Source organism: Herpailurus yagouaroundi, unplaced genomic scaffold (assembly GCF_014898765.1).
Source record: "Herpailurus yagouaroundi ecotype Mexico unplaced genomic scaffold, PumYag 162, whole genome shotgun sequence".
Lineage (NCBI taxonomy): Eukaryota > Metazoa > Chordata > Mammalia > Carnivora > Felidae > Herpailurus > Herpailurus yagouaroundi.
This window is the reverse complement of record NW_024412403.1, coordinates 74606447-74624747: the sequence shown is the minus strand read 5'-3', so window position 1 is coordinate 74624747 and position 18301 is coordinate 74606447. Positions and strand designations below refer to the sequence as shown.

Sequence of the window (18301 nt, the reverse complement as noted above, 5' to 3'; positions counted from 1 at the left end):
ATTTCTGGATCCCAGCCTCGGTTCCAGGAGTTCCAGAGGGCCCTTGGTTCCTGATCTTATCCTGTCTGGGAAAATACCGGTGACAGCAAGGAACAGGCAAAAGAGGCTGAAAAGAAGTGAAGGATGTACATTCCCCGGCCGCATCCACTCCTAGGACAAACCCACACAGATGCACGAATACTCATTCTGCCAGTGTTTGCAACAGTAACAAATTGGAACAAATTGGGGGAAAAGGTGGAAAAATTGCCTGTCCATCAAAGGGATACATAAATTATAGTATTTTCATACAATGAGATACTGTATAGCATCAAAATAAATGAATTAACATGAATATAAAGGAATCCCTAGTGTTAGCAAAAAATAAAGCAAGTAGCAGTTTGATTTAATCTCTATTAATATTTATTTTAAAACCATATTTCATATAGTATTTATCTATTTAGCTTTTATTTTCTTTAAAATTTATTATCACAATCTATTAATATTATATAGGTTTTATTAAGTTTATAGCATGATTCCAGTAAGATTAAGTTAAAAGTATGTGAAAACACTGCTGATTATTTATGGATGTCTACATGTGGTAAAAGGAAAAGTCATGCATGTGAATAATTAACATCAAATTCCCAAGAGTGGTTTCCCTTGGGATCAACAGAAGGGAAAAGAAATCAGGGAGTGGTACATGGAGGCTTCAAAGGTATTTTCGACGTTTTGTTTAAAAAAAAAAAAAAAAATACATCCAGGGGCGCCTGGGTGGCTCAGTCAGCTCAGCTCAGCTCAGGTCATGACCTCACAAGTTTGTGAGTTCCAGCCCCAGGTCTGGCTCTGCACAGACAGTGAGGAGCCTGCTTGGAATTCTCTCTCCCTCTCTCTCTGCCCCTACCCCACTCGTGCTCTAAATAAAAAATACATCTGAAGTAAGTATGGAAAAGAATGTTAGGATTTGACAAAGCCTGGTGGTGGGCACAAGTTATATTCTTCACTATACTCTTGTGCCTTTTGGGAAAAGTTCATTCAAAAAATAATAAAGTAACAAATAGAAAGTAGGTCACTGACGCAGGATGCTCCCAGTGAGGCAGGGGGAGGTGACCATGGAGAGACGGGCCGGGGTGCCCTGGGTTGCGATGTGGTCACACCCGCTGCGTGCCCGCGGGGGGGGGGGGGGGGGCGGGACGCCGCCCTGCGTGGTGCACACTCCCTGCCCCGCCCACGAACCCATGTGGCGCCTATTTCTCCAAGTCCTAGCTGGCAGCTTCGCCGCCGCGCTGCTTGCTGGGAATTGCAGGTCTCGGCAGCGAGATTCAGCTCCTGACGACCTTCGCACAGGTGTATTTCTGGCCGTGTGCATGTCCTTGGGTGGCTCCGGCCTTTGTAGTTCTGGGTCTTGTGCAAGAACAGCACAAGTTCACGCCCACCTCCTGCCAAGGGGCAAGGGAATCTCGGAGGCCTGGAGATCCTGATTATTTTATCTAACTTAGGCATTCCCAGGTATTTGGGTCTTCAGTGTTTTGGTTTCGTGTACTTATTGATCTGTCTGTCTCATCTTCTTTAGTCCTCGGGACATGAGTCCAGTCCGGGTCGGTGCCAACATTCCAAGAAAATCCAAACTGGGTCTTCTCACCAGTGCTCCTGTCAGGTCTTGGAATCGGGACACCTGCTCTGGGATCCCAGCTCAGCCAGCCAGCCGCCAGATGCCTTTAGGCAAACCTTGTCACCTCTCTGGGCCTCCCTTTCTTCCTCTGGTAAATGGGGCAGGGATGCCTGCCTCACAGGGTTGGCATGATGTCACGATTGCATAATGTCTCGCTTGTCAAGGTTCCAAGCACAGCGTCTGCACAAGACACAACACATTAATTTAACTTTTCCTAAGGTCAAATTTAGCAATTAATGTTGGCAGGCCTTTCAGATTCAGATCCTTTCTTCCTTCCCACCAAGCTACTTCCCTTCTTCCTTCCTCTGTTCGCTTCTTCCCCAAACTCCCTTCCCCCAGGTTAGCTCTGGCCACTCAGGCTGGGACAAAACAGCCTAAGCCCCAGCGTCCAGCTCTGCATAAGACTTTCCAACAGCAGCTCTTGACCTTGTAGAACCTTTGAACCCCCTAGGGAGCTAAAAAAAAAAAAGACCCAAGTCCCCCAAACACTCGCCCACCCCTCTTTGCCCCAGGCCACAGCCTGCCCCCACAGAATGTGATTCAGTTGGTCTGGGGTGGGGGCCGCTGCACCAGGCACTGTATTTTCTTTACCTCACCACACCCACCCCAGGCAGGGGATCCTAAGGTGCATTTTAAGACTAATCCCTGTAAGCACCACAGCCTTCTCTTGAGCTCCTTCCTTCCTTGGGGTGTTTCCCTGTCATCATAACACTGGGAAGCAATGACCATACGTTCATTTTTTCCATTTACCAGGTTCTTTCTTGGAAAACATCTAATAATTTACAGGTCCTTCACAGAGTCCTTCCTTAACTTCGACTCGTGTGGTAGGCAGAACAGAAAACACCCCCAAGGTGCCTGGGAGGAGGGGGGCAAACTGAAGTTTCCTCTGAGACCTGATACGCGCTTCTGTTCTGTCTTTTCTGGGGCCCAGCTACCGTTCTGCCCATAGGGCTCACTTTTCCTTTGCCACAGATCTGAAATAAACAGCTGACGGCAGAGCCAGCTGAGTAAAGCCGACAGTGAAGAATCTGTGTTTAGGGAATGTTTCTACTTACTTTTGGCTCACGTACTCTTAAGACACTGGTGGCGTTTGCTCAGTGCTCGCTATGTGCTGGGCGCTTTGCTATGTTCAGTATCACATTATTTCCGCACAACTCTATGAAGCAGGCACTGTCATCCTCCTTTTACAGATGAACAAATAGGCTTCGAGGAGTTACGTGTCTCCCTGCTTCCCCAAAATGGATCTAAGATTTGAACTCAGGCAGTCCAACTCCAGAGCCCGCATCCTTGTTTTTGATTCTTTACTGCTGTCCATCTTCCATCCCTGGTCTGCCGGCTGCCTTTCTGAGCATGGAGCTGGTGCGACTTGGGGGTGAGAATAAGTTAACGTCTCCGGGCTGCTCTTCCCGCTTCCCTGATGTTCCAGAGCCAATGATCATGGGCCTCATTTCACAGAAGGAAGCACATATGGGCTGTGACATCTCCAAGGCGACAGCTCAAATGACAGGAAGAAATGGGGGTGGGAGTAGTGAATTCCCAAACCCAGACCTCTAGGTCAGCACAGGGACCTTGGGGACTGTTGGCATTTTATAAATGCCTTTCATTCCTCAAAGCCTAACACCGTTTAATTTTGCAAATACACCTGGGGCGGTGGCTGAAGAGCAATATAGACAATAGACCTGGCCTGCCTCAGATTTTGCAGAAGAAGGTTGCTGGTGAAGTAGAAGCAAATAGTGTTAAATGATTATCTCACAGGAATTCCTACCAAGTCTGACCATCCCCTGTGCTCCTTTCCAGCTTCCTGGGGCCACCTAAATGACTAGTTACAATGTTATATTTGAACAATAAAAGGACTTTGCAGTTCAGTTCCTCTGTGCGTGTGCGAGAGAGATATACTCTGTCAAGCTTCATTAGGACAAAAAAAATGAGTTGGTTACACTGTAAATATTACATGTTTGCTCTTTCTAAACAGGCCCGTAACTAGCAAAATGGCTAAAAATTGGAACAAAACCTGAAAAAAACACAAGCATAATCCTTGCCTTTTTTGTCTGTCTTAAAAACATTTAAAAGGCCAACCTAATTAACCAAATTGTTTTCTTTTGTTATGCACAGATGGTTTCCTTTCCAATATTCTAGAGAAGGATTAATTACCTAACTAGATTTACAGGTAGACTGGGATAAAACGTTTCTCCTGCCTGCCTCCTAGGGATGAAAATACCCACAAGTAGTTTATGAGGTGTACTAGGTTCAGTAGTGGGTCCCCCAAATCCACGTCTTCCTGGAACCTGGGAATGTGACCTCATTTGCAAATAGGGTCGGGGTGCCTGGGTGGCTCAGTCAGTTAGGCTTCTGACTTCAGCGTAGGTCATGATCTCACAGTTTGTGGGTTCGAGCCTCTTGTTGGGCTCTGTGCTGACAGCTCAGAGCCTGGAGCCGCTTCAGATTCTGTGTCTCCCTCTCTCTCTGCCCCTCCCTTGCTCACGCTCAGTTTGTCTCAAAAATAAATAAACACTGAAAAAAAAAAAAAGAAAATAGCGTCTTTGCAGATGTAGTTAGTTAAGATGAGGTCACATTGGATGAGGGTGGGCCCCAAATCCAAGGACTGCTGTCCTTACAAGAAGGTCATGTGAAGACAGCCCCACAGAGAGAAAAGGGCCCCTGATGGGGGGTGGGGGGGTGGTGCACGGCTGTGAGCCAGAGAGCCTGGACTCAGCAACCTCAGAAGCTGGGGGAGACAAGCATTCTCCCCTAGAGACTTTGGGTCAGTGTGGCCCTGCTGACACCTTGTTCCTAGACTTCTAGCATATGAGAGAAAAACTATGAGAGAATCAATTTGTTGGCTTATGCCGCCCAGTTTATGGTACTTTGTTACAGCGGCCCTGCCAAAGTAAAATAAGGGAATTTGCGGTGGAATCTGGACGGACACTCCTTCTACCTTCTTCAGAGCCCCTTGCACTGAGGACTTGATGTGGGTGGAGTGAGCTCCACACAGTCTCCCCTGTCATCACGTGGTGAGAAAAAGGAACCCAAACAGAATGTGACCGTTCTTGGAAGTCAGAATAGGCAACATCCACGAAGGCTTTTCTCTTGTTGCCTGATTACCGTATTCACTGCTAACTCTAGGCCAAAAAAATACCACTTTTATTGGGGAAAAATGAGGCTCTTCCTAGAGAACAGAGCTGACTGAATCCAGCAGCAGTAGGAGGTCTGCTTCAGGCATGGTCAGGTATTTATGGAGTGGTAAGAAAGGACACCTGCCTGCTTCCGTGTAGGGACCCGGGCACATGAGAAGCACCCGGGGGCTTTTAAAATCCTGATGCCTTGCTCCCACCCCAGAGATTCTGATTTAGGTAGTACGGGGTGCTGCCAGGCATTAGGATTTTTTTAAAGCTTCCCTGGGTGATTCTGATGTGTAGTTTGGGTTGGAAGCACTAGTAAAAGTTACCTGGAGATTCCAGATGATTCTTTTACTGTGTGATTACTTTAAATTAAGGAAAATTAGTAAAAACATTATATATTAAAGAGAGAAAGGGGCTCCTGGGTGGCTTAGTTGGTTAAAGCATCCGACTTCGGCTCAGGTCATGACCTCACGGTTCGTGAGTTCGAGCCCTGCGTCGGGCTCTGTGCTGACAGCTCAGAGCCTGGAGCCTGCTTCGGATTCTGTGTCTCCCTCTCTCTCTCTGCTCCTCCCCCGCTCGTGCTCTGTCTCTCTCTGTCTCTTAATAATAAGTAAAATGTTAAAAAAAATTATATTCTTGGGGCGTCTTGGTGGCTCAGTCAGTTAAGCGTCCGACTTCCGCTCAGGTCATGACCTCACGGTTTGTGAGTTCAAGCCCTGCATTGGGCTCTGTGCGGACAGCTCAGAGCCTGGAGCCTGCTTCGGATTCTGTGTCTCCCTCTCTCTCAGCCCCTCCCCACTTGCCCTCTCTCTCCCTCTCTCAAAAATAAATTCAAAAAAATTTTCTTAATTTAAAAAAAGAGAGAAAATAAGTTAAACAAAAAGGTGACACTTAGGATGCCATCAAACTCTGTAGTAAAGTCTTCAAATACGTAGAGAATACAACAGCTATTTTGGAAAGAATGCTCCTACAGGTGCAGCTCTGAGGTCAGTGGAGTGAGTTTGAGGCATTTTGTTTGTGGGAGCCCTCAGCATAATGTCTGGCTCAAAGACGCCTTCAAGAAACATTGGCCAATGAGGTCTGTTTAAGAAAATGAGAAAACCGTGGTTCAGATTTCCCTTGGCAGCTTCTTTTCTTCTCCAAAGAAATCTGGATCACCCAACTTATCCCCTAAAGCCTTCTTTTTTTTTTTTTTAATTTTTTTTTTAATATTTATTTATTTTTGAGACAGAGAGAGACAGAGCATGAAGGGGGGAGGGGCAGAGAGAGAAGGAGACACAGAATCGGAAGCAGGCTCCAGGCTCTGAGCCATCAGCCCAGAGCCTGACGCGAAGCCTTCTTAATTCCTAAGAAGGCAAACCCAATTCTTTAAATTAAAAAGTTAATTACCATTTATTGAAGTTCCTGTCTTCATTTTAGGTGGGTTAACTGGTGATTCGGGAGAGTTGGATGCTCTCACGTGGTATGTGAGCACATCATAAACAATGACTGATCCATATATATGGTATATGGAGGCCCATTTTAAGGGACTTTAAAGTTTCAGACCTTAATTAATTATAGGAGGCTATTGTTGGATCATCTTTGTGATTTAGTTGCTGCCGACTTCTTAATCAGACACACAACCTCCAGTTATTCTATTGTTATTATAAGAAAATATAACCCACTTACAATATGATTATCAGAGGGGCGCCTGGGTGGCTCAGTCGGTTAAGCGGCCGACTTCGGCTCAGGTCATGATCCGCGGTCCGTGAGTTCAAGCCCCGCGTCGGGCTCTGGGCTGTTGGCTCAGAGCCTGGAGCCTGTTTCGGATTCTGTGTCTCCCTCTCTCTGACCCTCCCCTGTTCATGCTCTGTCTCTCCCTGTCTCAAAAATAAGTAAACGTTAAAAAAATTAAAGAAAAAACAAAACAATATGATTATCAGAAATATACCTTGGTAGAGGGCAGGGATTGTTCATCATCACATGAGCTATTAGATGCTATGTGGATAGTTTTGAGGAAGGGATGAGTGGAGGGTGGAAATACCCCCTATCCTGGAGGTGGCTGGGTTTTGAGCCTAACTTTCATGGCATAACATTACTGCTCTCATTTCTTTTTTTGTTTTTGAGTATGTATATGTGATTACACGAATACTTGTCAAGGACCAGACAAGAGAGGATCATTAGGTTTCAACTTGTCTGCCAAAGGTGATAGATCAATTGGTAGTGGCTCCTTGGGCTACTGGGTTGAAAGTAATTCTGAAATCAAATCCACGTTGAAAGGGAAAGGGTAGCAAGATGGATTAGTAATTTCTTAGAGCACGTGAGACGAGGGAATGGACGCACAATGCCAGGCATTTGCTAAGATCCCCTTAGACCCGTTAAAAGTTTTTCCAAAAATTTATTTGAGTATAGTTGACACACAGTGTTACATTAGTTTTAGGTGTAAAATGTAGTCATTCAACTTCTCTGTACGTTATGCTATGCTCACCACAAGCGTGGCTACCGTCTGTCACCATGGACCCTTATTACAATGTCATTTCGACATTCCCTATGCTGGACCTTTCATCCCTGTGACTTATGCATTCCATAACTGGAAGCCTGTATCTCCTACTCCCCTTCACCCATTTGCTCATCCCTCCACTCCCCTCTCCTTTGACAACGATCAGTTTGCTTTCCACAGCTTTGGGTCTATTTCTGCTTTTTGTGTGTTTCTTTGTTTTGTTTTTTAGATTCCATTATGAGCCTATGAGTAAAATCATCTGGTTTTTGTTAGACTCTTTTTTTGACAGACAAGCACTCTGGGTTAGCCAGTAGGCTTTATACTAGTCATAGGAAGTGCTGTTTCTTTTCTAAACAGCTGTGTGCCCATGTTGGAAATTCAGTGTGTGGTACAGAGCCTGGGGACCTTGGGCTAGGAGTCCCAATGGAGAGATTCCCTAATAAAATGAAGCATTTAATTTCACTAAGGTCTGCACAGTCCTTCCCATCTAAGGCTGAATGATTGGTATCCATTACCAATTATTCTATTTTTTTCATTCATATTAAAGAGGTTTTTGTGTGTGTGTGTGTGTGTGTGTGTGTGTGTGTGTGTGTGAGGTATTTGAGTACGTAGTGCAAGAGGCCACACTCTGTTTCAGAGAACAATGGTCGAGGTCCAACCTTTATGTTTAGGCTTGTGCTCAGCTGTCCTTTAGAAAGCTGCACAGGACATGACCATTCTCTGTCCTGTTATTTCCCACCATTTAGCAGTGTGACACTAATAGATTGGATGTATTCTGTGAGAAAAGAGTCAGGATGACCATCTGACTGGGGGACCTGGGAGGACGGAGATGCCATTTTGAGATGAGGGTGACTGTACGAGGAGGGACAGATCATGAGCTCAGTTTCAGATGCCTACTAACTGTCCAAGTGGAGATGTCAGCAGCAATTGGATTTATGTGTCTGGAAATCAGAGGGGAAACATAGATCACATGTATAAATCTGGGAGTCATCAGCTTGTGGACAGAATTTAAAAGCATGGAAATGAATGAGATCACCAGGGTAATAAGTGTAGATAGAGAAGGGATCCAAAGACTGAGCTTTGGGGCAACTTCAAGATAAAGAACTCCAGAAAAGAGGAGGAAGCAGCAAGGGTTGGGAAAGAGCAGGGTGTAAAGTAAGAGGAAAGCCAGCAGAGTGCCCTGGTAGCCAAGTGAAGAGCGTTGCTTTGAGGAGGAGTCATTGACTAGGTCACTGCTGCGTAAAGGTCAAGCAAGGTGGAGACTGGAGAACTGGCTACCGGGTGGGGCTGTGTGGAGGTCATTTCTTTGATGGAATTCTGGGGAGGGGTGAAAGCTCAGCTGAAACGTGTTTAATAGAGAATGGGAGGGTGGGAAGTAGAAGTGTCCAGCATTACAATGTTGTTAGGAATTTTGCCATACAGAGGAAGTGATGGGGGAAAATGAGGTTGAGCACACCTGTATTTTTCAGACGGGAGAAATAATTGCACATTTGTGTGCTAGTGTCAAAGGCCCAATCAGGAGAAGGTGTTGATGATGCAGGAGAGAGAAGGAGCATGGCTGGGGTCATGTTCTTGGGTAGGCGAGAGGGAACGGGGTTGCGTGGAGGTGTGCAGGAGCTGGTCTGTGCCTGGAGAGCACGGTTCATCCGTAAGACTGGAAGATAAAAGAAAGCATGTTGATGTGATGGGAAGTGCTTCTGGAAGATCTCAGCAGCTTACAGACCCTTCAGTGGCTCCCTGTTGTGCCTTATGTCAAAGAGTCCATAAAGCTCAGCCTAGGATACAAGGACTTAAAATATAAACACTCTGGCCCCAGGTTATATCTCCTTCCTCATCTACTCTTGATCCTTGTGTTTTAAGTTTATTTATTCATTTTTGAGAAAGAGAGAGAGAAGGGGGAGAGACAGAGAGAGAAGGGAAGAGAGAGAATCCCAAGCAGGCTCTGTGCCGATAGCCTATCCGCTGATAGCTATCGGCACAGAGCCCCATGCGGGGCTCGATCTCACAAACCATGAGATCATGACCCGAGCCGAAATCAAGAGTCAGGCACTTAGCCATCTGAACCACCCAGACGCCCCCAAATGTGGTTCTGTGCATACTCTACATACACTTCTTATTGAACTATAACATGTATACATATGTGCACACCCACAAATCACAACGTGTATGTGTAGCTCTTTGTGTTTTCAAAGTGAACACACCTGTGTCAATAAATGGTGCCTCACTGGCCCCCTGAAACTCCACTCCTCTCGCTGCGATTGTCATGCAGAGGTAACCGCGATCCGGGCTTCTAACATCACGGATTACTTTTGCCTGTTTCTGAACTTCATGTAAATGGAATCGAACAGTGTGAACTCTTTCACGTCCCACATCTTTCACCCGCTTCGGATTTCTGTGCCGCGTTCCCTTTGTTAGCATGTAGCAATACTTCGCTCGTTCCCCGTTGCTGTGTTGTATTCCACTGTGTGAAGAATAGCCCACAGTTACTTCCCCATCGTGTTGTGGCTCGACGTTTGGTTTGTTGTTGGCTCCTGGCTCTGACAAACAGCCCCGTAGTGAAGGTTCCTGCACACACTGTTGAACCGTATACGCTTTTCTGCTGGACGTGTACCCGAGAGTGAGATGCTGGGTCATAGATTGAAGTGCTATGTGTATTTTGATCCTGTTACTGTTATGAAGCACGCCCAGGAGTATAATCCTAGACACTGGAACCCCACGGTCCAAGTCTCTGAGCTCCAAGGCGTCTGAGATGATTTGTCCGGCCCCTTCATTTTCATACGAGAAGCCTGACCCTCAGGCTGGGGAAGCGACGTTTGCAAAGTCACACCGCGAGGAAGTGGGTCCGTGCTCCAGGTCTCCTCATTTGGGGGCTAACGCTGGCCAAATACCTGTTAGTGTTCACACGAGGAAACTGTCCTCTCTGACCCAGGAATGGTCACATGCCGCTCCAATTTGTATAATGAGCACTACTGTTTACGAAGTACGTGCTCACTGCCATATACCTTGTGTCATATGTTTGCACGTGTCATGTGCTTACCTTGTATTATTCCCTCTAGTCTCTTTTGCACATTTATGTATTTATTTGTTTTTTCCTCTCCCTATTTTTCAGATGGAAAATGAACTCAGAGCGGATGAGTGGCCTGCTCAGGTTTCCACAGAAGGTGGCAGAGCTAGGATTTGAACCCTGCTTGTGACTACTTGAGAGGAAAAGGGGCAAACTCCTTAGAAAGTTATTGCTACTCCGGCACAGGTAGACCTTTCTTTACCTCACTCCCCGGGGCTCCTCCCAAGTATGGAGAGTCCAGTTTTCTATCACAGACGATGTGACTAAAAGAAGGCAATCGCAATGCAATTCTTTGTCTACGGCGTGGCGTCTGGGTGGCTCAGTCGGTTAAGCATCAGACTCTTGATTTCGGCTCAGGTCATGATCTCCCAGTTTGTGGAATTGAGCCCCGTGTCAGACTCTGCACTGACGGCGTGGAGCCTGCTTTGGCTTCTCTCTCTGCCCCTCCCCCGTGCACTCTCTCTTTCTCTAGCTCAAAAATAAATAACTAAACACTAAAAAAAAAAAAAAAAAAAACAGAAAGCAAGAAAGCAATTCAACAAGGCAAGCACGGAAAACACCTGCAGCTTTCCCTGTAGGGGCTGATACAGAATGCATCTGCTCAGAGCCATCATGATGATACTCATTTCTATTCAAAAGTTGTGGATGCGGTGAACACTTGCTCCTCAAGCTCTTCCCAAAAGTCCCTAGGACAGTGATGCTTGATGTTCAGAAATTAATTGAGCCCTGAAATTTCAGGGGAGCCAGGATGAGCTTCATTATTCCGTGAATCTTAGAGATATCCATCATCCATGGGCCCCCATCCCATATCCTGTATGCTATCTCAAAGAAGATAATAAAAGATAAGTGATCAGCATTAACATGCATTAGGCACTCACCCTGGGCCACGTGTGACTGACTAGCTGCGCTCACATGAATGACCTCATTCAGTCCTCCCAACAACGTTTCGAAGGAGGTGCTGTTACTATCCCCATTTTACTGATGAGGAATTGGATGCTTCCAAAGATGAGAAAACCTGCCCCAGGGTACACAGTAAGTGAATGAGCGGGGGCTTCACCTAGGGCCCCCATGGCAGCCAAGCTCTAATCTTGTTCGTGGCCCTGACGCTCGGGTGCACAAAAGGTGCTTGTTTACTGACACCTCCCCTTGATTAGGGTTTTGGTTTTTTTTTTTAAGTCATTCCTTTGGGGGTGTTCACAGTTTATCACAACCGCCAGAAGCTAACCGAGTGAAGCCTGTGTTCTCGAGGACAATTGTCCCCTACCTTCCACCTTGGAAAGAAGAGGGATTTTTCTTCTCATTGAGATCTCTTTAAATAACCTGCTTAAAAAAGAGATGGGTGGGGGAGGGAGAGAATTGGAGAGAGTCTGGGTGTCAGAGGATCCTGGACGTGGCGGAGTGGGCAGTACAACGCGGCTGTGGGGTTGCCTTGGCTTTTAACTGGCACATCTTCTTCGACAGACCCTCCTTCAGCTTCCTCTCCACCATCGGTGCGGTTTCGTGAAAGCAGGTGGGAGGGGTTGGTGTGTCCATGGACTATTACTTTTAGGGATTTTGAAAAACATTGAAATGATTTGCACTATTTTGGCATCACTTGGGCTGTTAGGGCTTAGCTCTTTGTTTTTCTGTTTCAGTGTTATTTGATAAAAAGAACACTTAAAGTTTTAAGTGTTCCTCTCCTCATTGCCACAGATGGAAACTCAGTGTATCACCAAGTGATCCATCTCTGCGGGAATACAAATTACCTGTGCATTTCAGCCTCTTTGCACTTTGCCTTAGCTAAAGAGCCCCTGCTAGATACATAGTATTAGCAGGTGACTCTCTGGGCCAAATGCCGAAAAAGACAGATGTTTTACTTAAGTTCATTGAAAGGGAAATGTGAAAGGCACTAAAAGCCTGCTGGCCGGTCTTCTCCCCAAACTCCCTCTGGCTGAGTGATCTTGTGTATGTATGGGGAAGAGAGAGAGAGAAGGAAAGAGGGAGAAATGGAGAGAGGGAGATGGGGAGAGAGAGGGGGCGGGAGTGGGAGGAGAGAGAGGTAGAACAGAGAGAAGGAGGAGGGAGGGAGAGAGAGGGAAAGAGAGAGAGAGAAGGAGAGTGAGAGGGAGGGAGAAAGAGGAAGAGAGAGAGAGGGAGAGGAAGAAAAAAGGAGAGGGAGAGGTGGGGAGAGAAAGAGAGAGAGGGAGAGAGAAAAAGAGAGGGAGAGAAGGAGAGAGAGGGAGAGGAGATGGGGGTAACTTGGACTGTACTGGGACTTTCTGTTCCAAGGTGGGCTATACCACCAGCCAAGAACTTCCAGTCTTTTAAAATTCCCTCTGACTCTCACCTGAAAGGTTAGAGGTGGGAGAAGTAGGAAAGATGCTGACTAAACCATTTTCCAAAGCCATGTTCAAAGAGCATAAGCTTGGGAACAAACACCGGACTCTTTGTTGTTGTTGTTCGTCTTAATTGTCTTGTGCTTCTTTTCCCTCTAAAAGCCTCACTTTACCACAAGGGACGTGAATATCAATCAACCTGGTAATGGAGTCCCCTCAGATGGCAACTAAGAACCAGCTCACCAATTAGCTGTGTCACCTGTCTGTGTGTTGGTGTCCACCCACGTCAAAGCTATCTGTACAGTGCCAAGAACGATTCGGATTTGAGAGATGAATATTGTCAGTGTTTGGTGTGTGTTGGGAGGAGACTAGCTGTTGCAACATCACGGATGATTGTCATCCCCACCGTGATCCTGCAGAGATTTTGCGACAGAGATGTTCAACCGAGAAACTGTTCTCCGTTTTCCCGAGTGCACAGTGGTGATGTTAAGTACTTCAGTTAGTGCTCTGATTAAAATCTAAATGGCTATCACTTTCAGAGAAATGTCCAAATTTCTTTACCCTGTTCAACAAGGGATGGAGAACACCACCACTTTGGGACGTATTTTAATTTTCTTTTGTGTTCAGGCTTTCTATACAAGTTACCTGGAGCAAATTAATTAAGCCGGAAGGGCTTTTATGAGCCTGATTTGATGGAACTCATCTTAAAATGCCTGAGGATCCTTCAGAGAGGGGACTGTTCCTTTGAAGATGAATTACCATGAATCAGGAAAGCATTCTGTTGTTGTTGACCTCACTGTGTGCTGGCAATCTAGGGCTGGGCCAGGAGGCTATGATCTTGCCCTCAAGCTTCTTTGATGTGCACAGACGCAAAGAAGGTGCCCTTGGAGTGACAGGAGGGTGACTTCACGGGAAGTGAAGAGCTCATTGTCCTCTGTACGTTGTGATGACTTCTCGGGTAGCTTACGGCAAAGAGAACCTTTAAGCAAGAACACTGTGTGAATGTCCAGCTCTCAGATTCCGAGTCACTAAGAAGTCCCGAACTTGGGTGTCAGTTCCAGGGGCCGGGGTCCCTGGAAGTCTGCCAGGCTTCTCAGAGGGTAGTTTCAACAGGAGTGAAGGCACATACAATTAATTCTCAACAAAGAGACTGTGCCACTGACACACAAAACACATTGTATGGTTAAGTGCACATTTCAAGGGCCTCTGAATTGTTGAGAGAAAATGTCTTGTCCAGAGAGTGACTGGAATCAGGTTCCTATCTGCTGCTCCTGAATTACTCGATTTTCTCGCTGTTGCATTTAAATGATGTTTAGAAATCAAGTGTACAAATAGGAGACACGAGCTGCTTCTGTGGAAACAAAGTGGGAATAATTATTACTTTGTGTTCTGAGCAAAAGAAGGCTAGACATTCTAATTCTGGAGATCTAACAATGGAAGTCAGAAGGAATAAAAGTTCACTGGGGGAAGGAATATATCCTAGGGCAGAAAGGAGATCCGAAAGCTGATTTGCGGGACGTGTCCTTATTTATTCTTGAACATGACATCGACAATGGTAAACGCTTTATTTTAAAGACTGCCTACGTTGAGTCGTGCACCTATAGGTTGTGCATTTTGCCTTCGGAATATGCTGTGGTGAGCTAATGGCTACTTTCTGGCTGTTTCAAGAGGAAATGGAAAGTTTCAGTCACTGTTTAAGTAATGGAACCGACAATTAAACTGCAGGTGACCAAGTATTCCCTTGGCTCTGGTTGTGAAAGTCGCTGTCAAGCACAAGAGGGAACAGGAGGGTTTGTTTCATTAAGGGTATTCATGTCCCCTCCACTCCTACCATGTCACTGCTGGGTCCAATGTGACCCAGGGGAGGAGGAGTCCAAAATCCATGCACTCAGCAACAGGAAACTGTGAGCTGAGCTGGGAGGGCCCTGAGAGACCCCTTGGTCTCCTTGGTATCATGCAAAGTCCCCAAATGGGAAGAGCCTTGCCTAACGTCATAGTGCTGACCGGAACGGAGTGGGGCTGAAATGCAGATCTCTGGACACCCATTCCTGTGCTCTTTTCATTTTGCAATGGGGCTTTTTACCCCCCTGGAAACCTAGAAAATGAAATTCATTCACTTAATAGACATTTATTGCTAGGCTCCTGCTAGATATTGGGAGATGTGATATGAAGGGAAACATAGGGTGTCATGAGCACTTAGGGCCTGGAGACTTGATCCAGTCTAGGGGGTTAGGGGAGACTTCTCCCAAGAAGTGTTTGAATTGTGATTGGAAGAGAAGAATGGGGGGGGCTGAATGAAAATCAGGGGCAGGTGAGGGTGAAGGGGGGAATGGTGCGGGGTGGTGGGGGGAATGTTCCTAACAGAGGGAGTAACTGTGCAAAGGCCCTGAGACCACGAGGAGTTTGGTGTACTTAAGAACTGAAGGAGAGCCGCTATGGCTGGAATGCAGGGGCTTGGGCAAGAGGGGGTGGGCAACGCCAGACCACATGGACCTGCCTGTGTGAGCACAGGAAGACATTTGGCTTTTATTTTAAGGCCAGTGGGAATCTCAAGCAGGGATCTGCCATGATCAGATTTTCATTTTAACGTCATGAGGCTTTCAAGGTCATTGGGCTCCAGAAGAGCCAAAGAAGCAGCTTAGGCCAGGGTGGTGGGGGTGGAGATGGAGAAGAACGGGCAGATTCGAGAGAATCCGGGGATATGCCTTCTCTGTCCAGCATGGCCAGCTGGTATTTCAATGTCCATAGAAAATGCTGGATTGGCTACCTAGCCTGGAAAGGCGAGTCGAGGGACCTCATGAATCATGGCAACCAGGTGGCCGGGCCGCCTTCCTTTCTTGCTCACAGAAGCCTTGGAGCCTTGATCCTCCTACACCACAACCATTTCTTTCATCTGTAGCTCTCCAAATATTTTCCCAAGATGCTCCAGCATGGGAGGGGCAGGGCAGACAGCTTGGCCTGCCATGAAGTGACTTGAAAAGTCCCCGAATTTTACCGTAATTGCAAACTTTGAGACAGCCGAGGTGGATCGGTGGTGGTCGTTTGCCGCAAAGTGAATGGAACTCAGAGACAAGACTGGTTTGGGAAAGTGGTCACGGCTCCTCTTATTCCCGGCACATTGAAGGAGAACAGCCCCTCCTCCCTGAGTACCTTCACCTTTGACCCCCTCAGAATATAAATTTTTACTGCCCATTCAGGCTTTAACATACTTTTTCTAATCAGTCAATTTGTAGGTGTTTATACATGCTTCCTATAGCAATATAATAACTAGGAGTTATGGAGCACCTCCCGTCTGCCAGGACTGCTCTAAGCCATTCATGAGTAACTTTACAGATGATGAGCCTGAAGTTCAGAGAGGCGCTCTGTTTGCTGAGCCAGTGCTCCAAGCCACCACAGTGTGCTGCCCTGCTCATACCTTCTCGTGGGTACACGGAGGTGCAGGTGCTGTGGAGAGAAATGCGTCACCAGCCATTTTCCAAAGAGTATTCACCAGACTTAGGAAGCTTTTCACATTAGCGGGGCCGAGGGTTTTCCTTCTGTCCTTTCCTCTCGCCTCTGATTTCCCCATTTGACTCCAACGTTCGCCATCTCTTGAAATTTCCCCTGTGACCGATCCAGTCGCTTCTTGGAACTCCCCAACTTTCCCCAACGCATCTTTCTCCCCCTCCCGCGCTCACACACGTGTGCACGCCCACACGCACATGCACGTGAGAGACCCTTCCTCTGATGTCACCACAGTGGTGGGGTTTGTGGTGGCCTGGAGGGAAGGGATTGGGATGCCCTAAGTCCATGCAGGTTTTGCCTCATCAGACGATGGTCCCCTTGTGTTGGCCTCACTGTAACGTAGGCGTGGCTTCTCAGGAGGGGGCAGTGCTTATGAAACAAGTGCTGGGGTCTTGGGGGGACATGCGGGAGGACTGAGGGTCCCTTGCTCTCTCTTATATTCTCACAGGGCCTGAGATTCTCTGCTCGGAGCTGGACTCTCGCTTACTCTGGGCCGCTCCATGGTGGAAGGCCGAGGCAGCTCTGTAGAATGTTTCTTTTTTTCTTTTCTTTCCTTTTTTAAAATTTCCTTTTTAAAAATTTTATTTTTAAATGTTTATTTTTTGAGAGAGAGAGAGAGAGTGCACAAGCAGGGGAGGGGCAGAGAGAGAGAGAGAGAGAGAGAGAGAGAGAGGAAACACAGAATCTGAAGCAGGCTCCAGGCTCTGAGCTGTCAGAGCAGAGCCCAATGTGGGGCTCAAACCCATGAACTGTGAGATCATGACTTGAGACGATATCAAGAGTCAGATGCTTACCTGACTGAGCACTCCTGCAGAATCTGTTCCTTGAGCGGAATCGGGGAAGTGTCTGTTCTGGGGACAGGCTGGATATCCTTGTTAGATTCGGGGGCCACCCTCAAGGCTGCTGGCTTCCCAGAAGGAGCAACCCCTCAGAGGACTGGGGACACTAGAGGGTTATTGGCCAGCCCAGCTCTCTCTCCTCCCTGGAAGCTTGTACTCCAGTATCTGGAGGTGTCTGTTCTTCAGCACCCTGGGTGCCCTCTGGTCACCTCACAGGCACGTCTAGTTGGCGAAGTGGGATGCAGCCCAGTGGCCATCTCTCCCCAGCAGGACAGGCCTGACCTCCATGTCGTCGACCTCTTGTCTGGGAGAGGAGCTGTTTCATGGGCAGGGGCTTGTCAGAATCTCCGAGTCTGATGCTTTTTATCCTCAGCCCTGGGCATAAGAGGCTGGTGTCCCACGCAGGCCCCCAGCCTGGCTAAAGTGGACAGTCTCGATCGTCCTTCTTTCCGAGGAGGAGAGCCCTTCTTGCCCACCCCAACTCCATCGATTAAATTCCACTTCTACCCGTTGACTCTGAACTCAAACCTCTCCTCTTTCTAAAGCCTCTCTGATGGTTCCTCATTTCGCTGATTCTGGGCCTTGCCATCTGTACCCCTGTTCTGACCCTTAGCGTGGCCCGGCCTCAGACGATGGGCTCAGGAAAAGCAGGGCCTGAGTCTCCTCTTCCTGTGCGCGGCCGGCCCCTCGAGGGTGCTTGATCAAAGTTCATTCCTTCATTCTCCCTTTCATCTGGGGAACATTTCCTGCCTACCCCCAGCCTCATCCTCATGATCCAAGCCACTAGAATCGCGGCAACATCTCACTGGGTCACCAGCCTCTTTGTTTCAAGGGGGAAACGGGGGTTCGGACAGCAGACAGCTCACAGCGGCCAGCTCTGTGTCCTCTCTTCATAGCCCTCCGCGGACACGCCTTCCGCTCCCGCTTCTGCTTCTGCTGTGTGGGCTTTGGTTTCTCCTTCAGGCCTGTCGGCTTCTGCTCTCTCTGCTGCTGCTTTCTTCCCAGTTACTTATTCTGCTTCGGTTTCTCTTTCCACTTCTACTACTTGCAATCCTCTCCCCACTCTGCTTCCCCCTCCTTCCTCCTCTCTCCCCTCTGCTTCCTCCTCCTTCCTTCTCTCTCTCCCCCTCTGCTTCCCTCTCCTTCCTCTTCTCTCCCCCCTCTGCTTCCCCCTCCTTCCTCCTCTCTTTCCTCCTCTGCCTCCCCCTCCTTCCTCCTCTGTCCCCCCTCTGCTTCCCCCTCCTTCCTCTTCTCTCCCCCCTCTGCTTCCCCCTCCTTCCTCCTCTCTTTCCCCCTCTGCTTCCCTCTCCTTCCTCTTCTCCCCTTCCTTCCTTCT

General features: G+C 47.6%; 1 long non-coding RNA gene across 1 annotated transcript in view; it reads left to right on the top strand.

The window, feature by feature from the left end:
- Positions 1–14139, top strand: part of LOC121036420 (uncharacterized) — a 53657-nt gene extending 39518 nt beyond the window's left edge. The window contains exons 2-3 of the long non-coding RNA XR_005793344.1: positions 10353–10493; positions 12785–14139. This is a non-coding gene — a long non-coding RNA (uncharacterized LOC121036420). The remainder of the gene's footprint in view (positions 1–10352; positions 10494–12784) is intronic.
- Positions 14140–18301: the final 4162 nt, after the last annotated feature.